Here is a 15,242-nt window from a genome sequence, read left to right on the forward strand (position 1 = left end):
ATGCATCCGGAGCCTGAAACAGCAACAGCAGTGGGAGGCCTCCCTTATAACCTTGAGCCTAGTGCACAGGGGGACTCACCCACGATTTGGGAGATCCCCGCTTAAGTCCCCTCTCCTCCTGAGGGGGAAGGGATTAGACCAGGCACCTGCCACCTTTCAGGTCACTGCCTCAACCTCTGGGACACAGTCACTCACTTTCACTGGCCTAATTGAATAACGAAATATTAATTATTTAATTACAGTGGAACACCTTCAGTAGGACAGATAGCGAGAGCCCCACATCAGAATCTTCCATAGCCTAGGGGAGTATCCTATGTCAAAAGTTAAAAAAGAAGGTCCTTCTCCTCTGCCTCCTCTTCCTTCCCACCACCAGCTGTTTTGTATGAACTTTTCTGAGGGGTCTGATCTGGTAGGTGGCCTCTGAGCACACCTACTAGATCAGGCCCCAGACACAACCTAGGTGGCTGTACATCTGCCTTCTCCAGTTTGCAGATCGCTCAGGCATGATCAGGCAGGAGACAGGTGCCTAAAGAGAGACTGCAGTGCACCTAGCGAAAGGTAAAAATATAGGCACCTCCATAAGCAGAAGTTTTGTGGATCACAGTGGGGCCTAAAAATGGGACAGGCTCCTAAGCCCCTTCCTGAATTGCACCCTTTGTCACTACTTCAGACCACATAGCACAACTTTGGCAAATGAGAATGGATGGGGACAGACAAGCTGGCCTTGGAAGAAAGAGAAAAGGAGACAGATCCAGGAGTTAATGAGGGCATAGGAAGATTAATAGCTACTTCAACACAACTGGAGCACTTTCCCCCACTTGATTGAGCAAACAGGCAGTCAGAGGTGCCCAGTGCAAAAGGGGTGTAAAGCAAATCAAGGACGGTGAGATTTCGGTATAGATGGAAGAGTCCATTTTAGAAAGTTTAAGCAGCACCAGGCAATGTTGGTGGGATGGATTTAGTCTACTTGAACTACAGCTCTGTTTAGCTTCTTAAGCAAGTGCATGTCTCCTCTCAACCCTCCCTTCACAGAATATCAGGGTTGGAAGGGACCTCATGAGGTCATCTAGTCCAACCCCCTGCTCAAAGCAGGGCCAATCCCCAAATTTTGCCCCAAGCAGGCCAATGCTCAAACCACTGAGCTATCCCTCCCCCAATGCAATGTAGTCTCTTTCCTAGACTGCAATGAAAGATCATGACATTTGTGTGCGCTAACAATGCTGTGCCTTGTGTCTGACATATTAGCAAGGGAAATGTCCTGTCCACGTGAGAGAGCCTAGCGGTCTCTTCCCTCACTTGCAAATGGCATTTGGATTTGGTTACTGGAAGCCCAGAGTCCAGCACATCAGCGATTTATTGACGTGAGCAGTGTGTGTTACTTCACAGAAGCTGGCCTAACTAGGAGAGTGTAATGCTTGGGCGATGCATCAACAGAAGCGCAGGTAAGACAAGTGCTCTGGAAGAGATTTAGGGGTTAGTTCTCCATTCCTCCCGGTCAAGAACGAGAGAAGAAAGAGGTCAAGGGAGATTTTAAATCAATCAGCATATTCCCCAAATTCTCACTATACCAGGGGCCTACTCCATCCCCAGCGGGAATGAAAGGAGCCCCAGGGCTGTCCTGCACAGCTCATTGACATCCTGCACCCCCAGAGCAGGCAGGCAGCAGTCTGTGCCTGTAACGCCACAGCTGTGTGCCTGGGACACTAGACAAGCCAAGAGAGCAGAGAACGGAGGAAGTGATGCACGTAGCAAGGGGAGGAATGCGGGTTTCGCCACACAAGCAGATCCCGCGGCAGGCAAATCTGCAGCGGCTGCAGATCATTAACTCCCGCAGCAGCAGGCTGGGTCAGGAACAACCCAAGAGGAAATCGCTTTGATTTTCCCCATCAGACGGCGTCTCACCTCCCCCCAAGGCCGCTGGGGGCCAGGGGCTCAAAGCCTCTTGCGCCTGCTGGCTCTGGGGAAGCCCCTCTCCCGCACGTGTCCCCCTTACCGGTCCTCTGCAGGCGGGGCTCTGTGCGGCTGGCTCCCGGGGCGACTCAGGCGAGGAACCCGACCCCCCCCTTTCCCGCGGCCAGAGAGCTGGGAAGTCTTGTGACTGGCTCAAAGTTTAGCTCAGGCACAGGCTCCCCTCCCTGGCCCTCTCCGCGCTTTGCAGACTCAGCAGGGTGGGTTTGTGTTTAAACTTCCTACGCTTTCCCCAAACAAAAAAAAAAGTCCCTCGCGGCTGTCGCTCCAGCTCTGTCCCTTTAGTGCAGCTCAGCAGCAGCGGCTTCGCCCTCGCGGCTTTATGGCATTACCGCGGGCAGCAGGCGGCGCTGATTGATCCTTGTGCTGCGGGGGGAGGGGGGGCAAAGCCACCCGCTCCAGCTCCACACCTGATCCCCATCATTGCTGCTCACGCCCTGCCGGCGGCTCAGGGGAGGTCGGCGAACTGCTGGCCGGTTGCAAGCCCAGGCAGGAGCTGAGCGGCCACTGGGGCAGCACAGAAGTCTCCTTGAGGGGAGCGCCATGGCCGCGTGGCAACAGGCAGGTCCCTCACCCCTCAGAGCAGAAGAGTGACAGGTTTCAGAGGAACAGCGTGTTAGTCTGTATTCCCAAAAAGAAAAGGAGGACTTCTGGCACCTTAGAGACTAACCAGTTTAGTTGAGCATAAGCTTTCGTGAGCTACAGCTCACCTCATCGGATGCATACTGGGTGAGAAAACCTGGATTTGTGCTGGAAATGGCCCACCTTGATTATCATACACATTGTAAGGAGAGTGATCACTTTAGATAAGCTATTGCCAGCAGGAGAGTGGGGTGGGGGGAGGTATTTTTTCACGCTTTGCCTGTATAAAAGATCTTCTACACTCTCCACAGTATGCATCCGATGAAGTGAGCTGTAGCTCACGAAAGCTCATGCTCAAATAAATTGGTTAGTCTCTAAGGTGCCACAAGTCCTCCTTTTCTTTTTGCGAATACAGACTAACACGGCTGTTACTCTGAAACCATCTTAATTGTGTCACAGTTCATTTATAACAACAACTCCAGGCTCTAGCAGGACCCTGCTCCCGCAAACACTCATGAAACCTTATTTACTCAACTAGCCCTTCGAAGTCTTTTCAATGTAAAGGCTCCTTTGGAGGGATTATAGTCACCTGGATAAAACTGTGTACATGCATAAACCTTTGCAGCATGAGGGCCTAGGTAAAGGGCTAGCAGTTTTCACCCCTCAGCTACTCCAGTTGGACAGTAAGGGCCAGGAAATGCCCAGCCTGGAAATCACTATTGCTTAAGGACCTGATCCAGCTGCCACTGGCTTTAATGAGGGTGAACATGTCAGGAAAACTAAGCACATGGGTACTTCCAGGATCTTGTCCTAAGTCAATAATGATTGCGATAAATTCATACCTATCACATTCAGGTTGCGGCCTTCTTCTAAACTATTGGCTTATTATAGGATTCGTTAATTAATATGGCACAGCAGTTTGAAAATGTGAAGTGCTCTATAAGGCCCCAGTCCTGTAATGTGATGCATGCAGGCAAACCCCTCCACCTGCGTGAAGCCCTATTGAAGTCAATGGGGCTTGTGGGCACACAGGGGTCCATCCACATGCATAACAGTGCAAAATAAGGGTCCACGTGCCAAGGACCTATCTTCTTTTATGGTTCCTGTCACCTTGCCATCTAAGATGATTTTGAATCGCTTTGGATGCATTATTACAAGCTATCATTATGTAAGCCCTTCACTGCTAATACACATCTGTAAAAATGCTGTCATTCTCTCTCTAATTTGTTTCTGTAAATCTATGCGCTGTATATATCTGCTCTTTGGCCATCCCAGTGCACTTTCTGTCCAGTTTGTGGTGTTTGTCTATATAGGCCTCGATCCTGAAAAGCCTTATGCAGATACTTAGGGGTGGCATTGACACAGCTATATCAGGGGTGTGAAAAATCCACACAATGGAATTCATCCATTGACCTTACCGCCGCTTGGTGAGGGGGACTAACTATAGGGATGGAGGAACCCCACCTGTTGCTATAGCGAGTGTCTACACACTGAAGAGCTGCAGTGTGCTGTTGTGCCGCTATAATGTTTTAAATGTAGACATACCCTTAACTTTCTGCACTGTGAGTGTGAGTCATCCCACTGAAGCCAATGCAATGACTCGCAGTGTGTACATGGGACTGATTGCTCACAATATATAACACATAGTGTGTAAGGTTAAGCACACACATACATCTTTGCGGGTGTTGGGCCTTTGATTGTAAACTCTGAGGTAAGGTGTTTTGGGTTATTTTGTGCCTCAACAGTACCAAGCACAATATCACCATTTAAGATTAAGCTTAATTAACAATATTCTAATTTGAGTAGTTCAATATTTACCTCCTAGTTAAGAAAAACAACTACTTTTTTGATGATCTTAAGGCCTTATCTATATGGGAAAGCTTTACCAGTTATACTGGTAAAACTCCCATGTGGACACTCTTGCTCCAGTATAGGATTGCCTTTTTTCAGTTTATCTTAAATCCCTTCCCAAGTGACATAAAATAAACAAACAAAAAAAGGGCAATCTTATACCAGAATAGGACTGTTCACATGGATCTTATACAGGTATAACTATTCTGGTTTAAATTCACATCTTAGATTATACTGAAAAATATATCTGTGTAGACAAAGCCTTAGCATTTTTAATCAGATGGGCCTGGGTGATTAGCCTTGTTAATTTGTCACTGCTTATTTTAGTTGGTACCTTTCACTATAAGAACACCCTTGATTATATTTTTGTAGATTTTGTTCTTGTTTTCCACAGACTGTAAGGGTATCTGGCTCAGATCCCCAAAGGTATTTAGGGATCTGGGCCTCTGACACTTGAAATGTTTTCTCTACTGATTCAGCCCTTTTCCACTGGGCAACTTCTGCCTTGTTTTTAGAGGGAGATTTTCAAAGAAGGAGTTTGGCACCCAACTGTCATTTGAAAATGTCTTTATTACAAAGAGAGCTGAAATTAGCAACACTGTGTGGGTTTTTTCCACAACTGTAACTTTTGCAATGATTTGTCATTAAAAAATAGCCTTCCTTTTGTGTCTCAACATCACTCATGATTTCAGCACAACTCCCAAAGCAGTGTTCACTGCAGCTGCATGGCCCAGCAGAGGGAGCTCCAAGTGTGCTTTAGTAGGTCTTGTCCAAGAGGTGGTCACAGTGTTTGAGTTTGTTTGTTTAGTTGTAAATTTCTCAATGATGAAATGGCAGGAATCATTGTTTTCTAAAAACGAAACAAAACCCCTTTGATGAATACTCAGAATTTGGAGCACTTTTATGCATGAAACTGAAACAAATGGAAGGTAAGGTATATTTTACATCTATAACCCATAATGGTATCTTTTAAAATGTGTTTTTCCCCCTTTCTCAGTCAGTTTTCCTTTTGCTTAGTCCTAGTAAATGATCTTCCTATGAAAGCTGGCTCTCTGCATTATAGTTACTATATTTATACCAGATAACATAAATTCCTTAAACTTTTAATAAATTCCAGTACTAACCAAACAACAAAACCGTGGTTCTGTTGGGTTTCATTTGGTTTGATACATTGGATTAGGATTACTGCAGCCAAGAGTTAAAGCAGAGAGGTACCTATGAGACTGCATTGGGGAGGAAAACAGACCACATCCAGGCTAAGTGTAATGAACGTATGGAATAAGCCACAATTAAGATCAATAAGTAGTAAATTGTAACTTATGTAAGGTCAATAAAACAAATGAATTAAATAAATAAGTAAATGTGTTTAAGAAACAGCTAGACATTTTTGGAAACTAGCAAGATGAGGATGAGAAGATGAGGATGAGCTTTTACATTTACCCTTTTGATGATAAACGCTTTTACATGTGCTAGGGGTTTTTTTCCTGAAATGAATCCTGCAGTCCTTGTGGGACACACAATATGGATTCATTTCAGCAGGGGATTATGTGTGTGGAATGTATTCAGGATCAGAAGGAAACTGTTTAGAGGACAGTGTGTAAATGCAGTAGCTTGACTTCCCGTTCTGTATTCCTTGTGTAACAAAGTAGGAATGTGATATTTTGCGATGCATGGTTCAATTGAGATGCTGACTTTTCCCACGAATCATTGTGCTCAGAATATACAAGTAGCAAGGGTGAGGGAACAACTTGAAAGGCCTGTGGATCTGATTCTCTGTTGTCTTTTACACCAGTTCTGCAGGCATAAAGGAGCCGTAAACCAACCAGATATGCTTCTTACATAATAGAAGTGGACTTGAACCAAAATCTGAGATCAGAACACCTCTGACTTTTCATTGTTCAGAATATGTATCCAGGGCTGACTTTTGTGCCTTGGGCCTAATTCTAATTACTAGTACTTTTATTATTATTAACTGTACAGCACTGTCTATGCTTTACCAGTGTTGCCAGCTCTCATGGTTTATCATGAGACTCAAGAGACTTGGTGTATTTTCTTAAAGCCCTGTCATAAAAATAAAGGGAAGGGTAAACACCTTTAAATCCCTCCTGGCCAGAGGACAAACCCTTTCACCTGTAAAGGGTTAAGAAGCTGAGACAACGTCGCTGGCACCTGACCAAAATGACCAATGAGGAGACAAGATACTTTCAAAGCTGAGGGGGGGGGGGGGGAACAAAGGATTCTCTCTCTCAGTCTGGTTTTTTTTTTTTTTCTTTTTCCGGGACCAGAGCAGGAATGCAGATCAGAACTCCTGTAAAGGGTTAATAAGCAATCTAGTTAGATATGTGTTAGATTCTGTTTTGTTTAAATGGCTGATAAAATAAGTTGTGCTGGATGAAATGTATATTCCTGTTTTTGTGTCTTTTTGTGACTTAAGGTTTCGCCTAGAGGGATTCTCTATGTTTTAAATCTGATTACCCTGTAAGGTATATACCATCCTGATTTTACAGAGGTGATTCTTTTACTTTTTCTTCAATTAAAATTATTCTTCTAAGAACCTGATTGCTTTTTCATTGTTCTTAAGATCCAAGGGTTTGGGTCTGTATTCACCTGTGCAAATTGGTGAGGATTTTTAATCAAGCCTTCCCCAGGAAAGGGGGTGTAGGGCTTGGGGAGATTTTTGGGGAAAGACATTTCCAAGTGGGCTTTTTCCCTGTTATATTTGTTCAACGCTTGGTGGTGGCAGCAATAAAGTCCAGGGACAAAAGATAAAATAGTTTTTACCTTGGGGAAGTTTTAACCTAAGCTGGTAAAAATAAGCTTAGGGGTTTTTTCATGCAGGTCCCCATATCTGTACCCTAGAGTTCAGAGTGGGGAAGGAGCCTTGACAAGCCCCAGCTCCTGAAGGCAAGTGATTATATTAGAATCTTAGCTTTCATTTTTTAAATAAAAGTACGTATCTAATCTTCACGTTTGTGGAGGAAGGCTTGAAACCATGACCCAAGTGTATCCTAAAGTGTCAGAATGTAGAAGGCAAATAAATAGAACCATAAATGCTTAACTTTGAGGGTTCTAAATGAGATTTTTATGCTGATCTTATAATTTTTGGAAGTCCAATTCATCCTGAGGTTGGCAGTACTGTTTTACAGACATTTAAAAAGACATGAGTGTAGTTCTGATCTCAAAGCTGTTTTCAGCAGTGTGAATTGACAGTGGTATATTACTAGACAGAAATGATCATGCAGAAAAGGCAGAAACATTTAAGAAATATTTCTGTTCTGTACTTGGGAAAAAGTGGGATGGTGTATTCATATTAGATGATGATGATAAAACACTTTCCATAGGTGTAGTTTCACTTCTATATTTGGGAAGGCAGTTTCAATCAGCCCAGTGGAATTGGGGGGGGGAGGAGCAGCCTACCTGAGGCTTGCAGTTTGGGGGGACAATGCCCCCTGTTCCCCAGATTTACACACATGATTCCAACAGTAACTCAGGTGACTGTTAAAAAACAGCTATGAATAGTCTACATTTTAAAATCATCAGGTCAGGATAATTTGTATCTGAGAGTTTTAAAAAAACTGGCCAAGGACCTCACTGTATCATTATTGTTAATTTTCAATGTTTTGAAACAGTGGGGAAGTTCCACAGGACTGGAAGAAAGCTAATGTTGTGCCAAGATATAAAAAGGGTAAATGGGATGACCTGGGTAATTATAGGAATGTCATCCTGATGTTGATCTCAAGCAGAATGGTGGAATAGTTGATACAATAACTTTATTATTAAATAATTAAATTAATATAATTAATGCTAATCAACATGGATTTATGGAAAACAGATTTTGTCAAACTAATTCAGTATCTTTTTTTCCTGAGATTACAAGTTTGGTTGATAAAGGCAATATGTTGATGTAATATATTTAGACATCTGTAAGGCATTTATCTTGGTACCACACAACTAAGAAACTAGCAAGGCTGGCACGCAATAAATAGATTAGAAGCTGGCTAACGGATAAGTGCAGTGTTTAGCTGTAATGGTGCAAGTGGCACCGTTGTGCCATGGCCCACAGGACTGTGGGGGTACTCTTTACCTGCTGTGATACCACTCATTCAGTGCGACTCACTCCTATTTGGCCCTCCCACCTCTCTGCCAGATGGAGGGGGGCTGAGCCAAACCTGAGCAGTGCTGCAACCCCATGTGCCAGGTTGCAATACCATTCTCCACTTGAATTTGGCCCACTCCTTGTGCACACAGGATGGGTGATGGGAGCGAGCGGAGCCTCTGAGCAGTGAGGATCAGGCAGAGCCATCCTAGCTGGGGATGGGAGTGGAGCAGTTAGCCAGGGGGCTGCCAGTGAGTGGCCAGGAAGGTCTGGAGGTCAGTGGGTGAGGGGCTGGGAGCAAGTTGTTGGTGGGCTATGGGGTGAGTAGGGAGTGTTGGGGGGACTGTGGGGGTAAGCAGTTGGGGTAAGTGGGGGATTTTGAAGCTGGTGGGGTGAGTTGTGGGGTTTATGAAGGAATGGGGAATATTGCGGGGGAGGGTAGGTTGGAGCTAGCATGTTGGACATAAGCAAAATTTTAGGTTCTGGGATTAGAAAGGGGCCCTTAACCTATTCTTGCACCAAGGCCCTCTATGGCCTTGTTACATCACTGGATAGATCTCAAAATGAAACTGTAGGTGGCAAATCATCATCAAGCAGGTGTGTTTCCAATGGGGTCCCACAGGGATCAGTTCTTAGCCCTACACTGTTTAACATTTTTATCAGTGGCCTGGAGTAAAACATAAAATCAGCACTGATCAAGTTTGCAGATGATACAAAGTTGGGGGGAATGGTAAATAGGGAGCAGAAATTTGATAATTGAGAACTCTTCAATGTAGACACAAAGGTATAATACAACCCAATTGCTGGAAGTTGAAGGTAGGCAAATTCAGACTCTAAATAAGGTGTACATTTTTAACAGTGAAGGTCGTTAACCATAGGAACAACTTACCAAGGGTTTTAGTGGATTCTACATCACTGGGAATTTTTAAATCAAGATTGGATGTTTTTCTAAAATATATGCTCTAGTTCCAAGTCCTATGGCCTGGAGGTTAGACTATATGAACACAATGGTCCCTTATAAGCTATGAATCTATTATTTCAATGCAGCTACTCCTGATTTTCCCTGATGTAAGTGAGATCTGAATCAGGTCCATGATCCTTGCCGTGAGATACTTACACCGTAATTAAATTTGTGACAACAACCCATTAGAGTCCCATATGCTACATACACAGTTCCTAAACTGTCAGAGTGACCTGCGTTTACTCTTCTGAACATTATTGAAATATTGTAACCTAGCACCTTTCTCCTACCACTGCTTTTCCTTTGTGCCTAAATTATTCTGGCTATTCCTTTTTAGCAAACTGTGGGCCTCTAATGCATACATTTTGGTTTTTAATGCTTAAAATCACAGTTTCCAATTTTACCTGATTTTTATCTTTTTTTTTTTTTTTAAATCAAGGGCAGAATTAAAAATGGGTTCACCAGGACTTGCTGCTGAAGCTAATTTCTCTGAAGCCTCAAATGAGGTTCTCCAGTATATGCCTCAAAGTGCTTTGTGAAGCCTTGGCTATATACTCCTCTGCAAATTCAGGGACCATTTGAAGTGAATCGGTCCTAATTGCAGTGTGACCCCCTGGCACCCCCTTATTCATTACTGTCACGTAATTAGGATATGTTTTGTAGGAAGTGTAGCTTGTGAGGTATCACTGTAAAAATCTTGATCAGCTAGATATTAATATCTCGTTGGATTGTATGTGCTACCATTGTAGGTGAAGCTATGAGGTTTGGCTGTGTATGTGCTACTGAAACATGTTGTGAGGTTGAGAACAATCACAAGCCGCCGTTCAGGTACAACAATAGGAAGGCCAAACAATGTTAATGGCTTGTTGAGGAAATGCACACAAGCATAAGGATTACCCCAGGAACAGTGTACAATAGAAACCACTCAGAGATAGCACTACACAATGGAGGCTGCTTGACCCAGGTCACAGCAAAAGAACTTTCCAGCAAGTTGGAAGAAGAAGATATAAAAGGGAGAAATGACATCATGAGGGGACCTTACTCTGTCTACAATGACACACTAGAGGAAAAGGACTGAACTGGGGGGGAAATGAAGTGCTGGTCCCAGGCTAAAGGGATTTCTAGCCTGTGCATGGAAACTTGGTGGGCTGCTTGTATGATCAGTCAGGGTGAGAGACCATGATTCATCCTATCTAATATTATAGGCTTAGTTTACGTTTTGTTTTATTTCTTTCAGTAATCTACTTTGATCTGTTTGCTATCACTTATAATCACTTAAAAGCTATCCTTCTGTAGCTAATAAATCTATTTAATATTTTACCTAAAACACTGTGTATTGCATGCAGTGCAAAGGGGATAAATCTACGCTCATGAGCAAGAGTTGGTGCTCGTCCACTTTCCTTTGTAGAAGCGGCGGACTGGGTAATAAATTCATACTGGTTGGATTTTGACCAGGGCAGGGTGGTACAGCTCTGGGGTCTTAGGCTGGGGAGCTGGCAGGCCTGTCTCTAGGATTTTTGCCGCCCCAAGCAAAAAAAATTTTGGCCGCCCCAACTCTGCCCCTTCCCCTAATGCCCGGCCCCACCTCCTCCCCCGGGCGTGCTGCATTCCCCCCACACCTCTGCATTGCTTCCTGTGGCTCCCCGCCCTAGCTCATCACTGCTCCACTTCTCCCCCCTCCCTCTCAGGCGAGGGAGAGGCAGCGCGTTCAGGGGAGCAGATGGAGCGGAGGTGAGCAAGGGGGTCGGGGGAGCACAGGAAGTAACGGGGGGGTAGAGGAACCGCTCCCCGCCCCAGCTCGCCTCTGCTCCACCACCGCCACCTCCCCCAAGGGCGCCACCGCGTGGCTTCTCCTCCCTCCCTCCCTGGCTTAACAGCTGTTTTCTGTGCGGCAAGCCTGGGAGGGAGGGGGGAGAAGCGTAGTGGTGGTAGCACGCTCAGGGGAGCAGGCAGAGGCGAGCTGGGGCGGCTGGGGCACATTTCTAGGGGCGGTATGGCCAGCGCCCGAATGCTGCCCCTAGAAATGTGCCGCCCCAAGCACCTGCTTGTTTTGCTGGGGCCTAGAGCCAGCCCTGGGAGCTGGGAGTATTTTGGCTGTAGCTTCTCTATTATGGGCTCATGAGTGGCTAGCCAGAGCATTCATGAACACAGCTGGGTGTGGTCCCTGCCAGTGGATGTTGGTGTCAGCGTGAGCCTGGAGGGCTTCGCAGCTTGTCACAACATCACAGTGCAAGAGGGAACCAGAGTGAGACAGAGGGCTCAGCTGTACCTCACTTCCAGGGGGCACCCTGTGGGGGGAACCAGTCACATGCAGTTCATGAAAATCCAGTTTACTAGCAACAAATCAAGCATGCAAGATACTGTGCATATATTTACAAGTACCAATAATAATACATACCTCCAAAAAAAAGTGTGCAGTGCTTTACGCAGCACTTTTCAGGTGTAGATCACAAAGCACTTTACTAAAGAGGGCAGTATCATTATCCCCATTTCACAGAGGGTGAAACTGAGGCCTAGAGAGGTGAAGTGACTTTTCCATGGTCACCCAGAACATGAGTGGCAGAGGTAGGAACACCTGGTTCTTCTGAGTCCTCCTGGAAGTGATGTAAAAATGGGGGCAATGTGTAAAACAGTTAATATTTGCAGACAATATGACTGTAGGGCCGAACATTTTACAAAGAGTGAATCTGACCTCGTTCTAAAAAGCTGAATGGGAATTAATATTGCAGTTCATGTATCTGCCATACATATTCCTGGAAAAGAAAATGCTTTTGCTAACGTGCTGTCAAGGGATTTCAACATCTGTGAGAAGGTATCATTAGAGAAAACGCAATGTTCATATTTGCTTAAGATGACTCAATTATTTTTAAGTAGAAGCCAAATGGAGCTGTACACAGACACACTCTTCTGGTACATCTGCTTCACATGATCTCCACACCAGGTCCTATCCCTAGGTCCCTATCCTACACTGCTATCCCTAAGGTATTGTCTAAACTGGGAAAATAAGTCATGTCTGAAAATGTCTAAACAAATATCTTTTAACTAATATGATTATAAACATAGATGGTACTTAGGTGCTTAACTCCCATTGATTTCAATGAGAGAGAGATTCATAAACCCCTTTGAGATTCTGAGCCTTGGAACCTAGTGTAGACAGAGCAGGTCATGTTTAAAAGCCTATTAGCTGGTCATGATCAACCCTAGACTCCTGCATAGGGAAGAGTTAACATGTTTTCAAACATGACTTATCTACCTAGTCTAGACTAGTCTCACACTTCCGCATGAGTTTTGCCTCAATAAGGAGGGGGTTAAAAGTCAACAAGGAGGTCACGATTTGTCCCAGGGCTAATAAATGGCAGCTTTTAAAAACCTACTTTAGAGACCAAACCAAGAGTCTGGTGGAAGCACACTAAGATCCTCTGTGGGAGCATCTGACTGTGGGTCTCAAGCCAATTGTCAGGCTAGCAGAGGTGGGAGCCCTGTGCAGACAGGGGAGTAGAGAAGGGGAGAAAGTACAAAGATCAGAGACTTTTGGATTCTGTGAAGGGTTTGGAGTGTCCTTCAGGAAGGAATAGGATATTAAACCCTGATCCTGCAAGCACTTATGCACATACTGAACTTTATACACAGGAATAGTTTCATTGGCTCCAAAGGCTCTATTCACACATGTAAAGTTAAGCATGTGCTTACGTACCTGCAAGATGGTGGCCTTTATTTGTGTGTATGTTTTTAAAAGGAGTTGGGTCATGTGTGACTCTTAAGATTGTGCTCTCGGTTACACCCAGGCAGCCCCATTGACATCAACAAGCGATAGGCGAGAACAGCAATTGTAAGTATTGGCTGACTAGATCTAACTAAAAAGAGGGATTGTTAACAGATGAAAAGTCAGGAATGCTAATAATTCAACATCTGGGAACCATTAGCTTAGCCTCTTTGGCCAGATTCACAAAGGTATTTAGGCACTTAACTTCCACTGATTTCAATGGAAGTTAGGAGTCTAAATACCTTTGAAGAGCTGGGCTTTTTGAAGTCAGTGAGGGCTGGGGAAGGAAGTGAAGCACTCTGCAGGGTAGAACCCTGAACGCGAAAAGAGAGGAGGAGAAGAAGTTTCGTTCATTTAATTTCAAAGTTTAAAAAACTGGCTATTAAAACAGGGCTACCTCCAAAGCAGAAGGAAAAGCATTAATTTGATAATAAATAATATTTGTGGCTGAGAAATGGGTGCAGAGTGCTGATCTGTTAGAGGAGAAAGGGGAACGATATTTTTATTAATAAAATGGTATTATTGCACTTTCGTAACAGAATTTTTTTCAGTAATAATATGGGGGCTATGCAGAGACTGAATGACTTGTCATTTGGCCTCATTAGCTATCCTCTCGAGTGACCAAACAATTGCCTTGTAAAATGGAGAATTCCTCCTATTCTCCTGAAAATAAATATTAATCATTTGGCCATAATGCAGAGGGAGTGGCCTGTCTCTATTATTTTTTGCTCCATTCATCACAAACCTTCTTGTTTTTGTTAACTAGAAACCCGATCTTCCCATTTTGAGGTCAGTTACACAACCACAACCCTTCTGAGGCTTCAGTGTAATAGAGTCTTGCTTAATATCCTCATTTTCTACTCTCCAGTTAAGATTTCCTGTCCTTTGGCATTTGAATTTCTGTTTTCTATTTTTTTAGACATAAACCAAATTAAACAACAATGCAAATAAACACTGAGTCCAAAAGTCTGTCTTCATACTATCTTATGGAATTTATTGTAATTAGCATGGCTGTATTAAATTTGTAGGGCAGTGTTTTCCAAACTTTTTTGGCCACGGAACACTTTTTAGCCTATTACGGAACACTTAGTAATATTATTTTGTAGTCGTTTGGTTTTCAAATAAAAAATTGCGTTATTTATGCTCAAATATATTTTATTTTATAAAACAAAGCAAAAATACAAATATAAAATAACTTGAACTAACAATTTCTAACTGGAAAGCGCATATAAAGTAGTACAAAAATCAAGTGCAAGAGTTAAAATTAAATTCTAGATTCTTTCGCGGAACACCTATTCACATCGTGTAGAACACCAGTGTTCCGCGGAACACAAGTTTGGGAAACGCTGTTGTAGGGGAACACCCATGGGGAAAGTTAGCTTCAGTGATTCATTTAAATGCTTAAACAAATCATTCTTTATTGCATTTCACAGTTAAATAATGTGAATAATGATGCATGGAAATGGAACCTTTCCCTTTTAAGGAACACCACTGATATAAACATGATTTTAGTCTCCTCATACTCAGAACAAGTAGAATTAACATTAGGTAACAATCAAGCAAAATGATTAGGATTTGAGCAACTGTTTAATGCAAGTTTCAGAGTAGCAGCCGTGTTAGTCTGTATCCGCAAAAAGAAAAGGAGGACTTGCGGCACCTTGGAGACTAATAAATGTATTTGAGCATAAGCTTTCGTGAGCTACAGCTCACTTCATCGGATATATTTTTAGATTTGGCAGAATTTTATTGTTATGTTTTTATAATTTCAATGAATAATATTGATGTTTATTTTTAAGCATTTATTTTATTTATTTAACTTTTCACAATTGTGCAAAATTATGGGTGTTAAGCATTTCCCCCCCCCCAATTTTTATCAATTTAAATTTCCACAGTTGTGGAAAACTATGGGGTTTAAGATGTTGGGGGAGGGGTTGGGTTCTTTGTTGTTTTTGCATTTGCTTTTTTATTTATACAAAATGTTGTTATGCAAAACATTGTGGACAGTTTTGCCATTTGACTCA

The 15,242-nt window shown here is 43.4% G+C and overlaps 1 protein-coding gene across 5 annotated transcripts in view; it reads right to left on the reverse strand.

Moving 5' to 3' along the window:
- LOC140910804 (phosphatidylinositol 3,4,5-trisphosphate 3-phosphatase TPTE2-like) overlaps nucleotides 1-2,307 on the reverse strand; it is a 43,795-nt gene extending 41,488 nt beyond the window's left edge. For 3 of the 5 annotated variants that reach the window (XM_073342714.1, XM_073342696.1, XM_073342673.1), the window contains exon 1: nucleotides 1,994-2,307. The gene's annotated coding sequence lies outside the window, so the exon portion shown is untranslated. The other 2 variants (XM_073342706.1, XM_073342685.1) reach the window with 2 other exon arrangements.
- Nucleotides 2,308-15,242: the final 12,935 nt, after the last annotated feature.

The sequence above is a fragment of the Lepidochelys kempii genome, chromosome 1 (genome assembly GCF_965140265.1).
Source record: "Lepidochelys kempii isolate rLepKem1 chromosome 1, rLepKem1.hap2, whole genome shotgun sequence".
Lineage (NCBI taxonomy): Eukaryota > Metazoa > Chordata > Testudines > Cheloniidae > Lepidochelys > Lepidochelys kempii.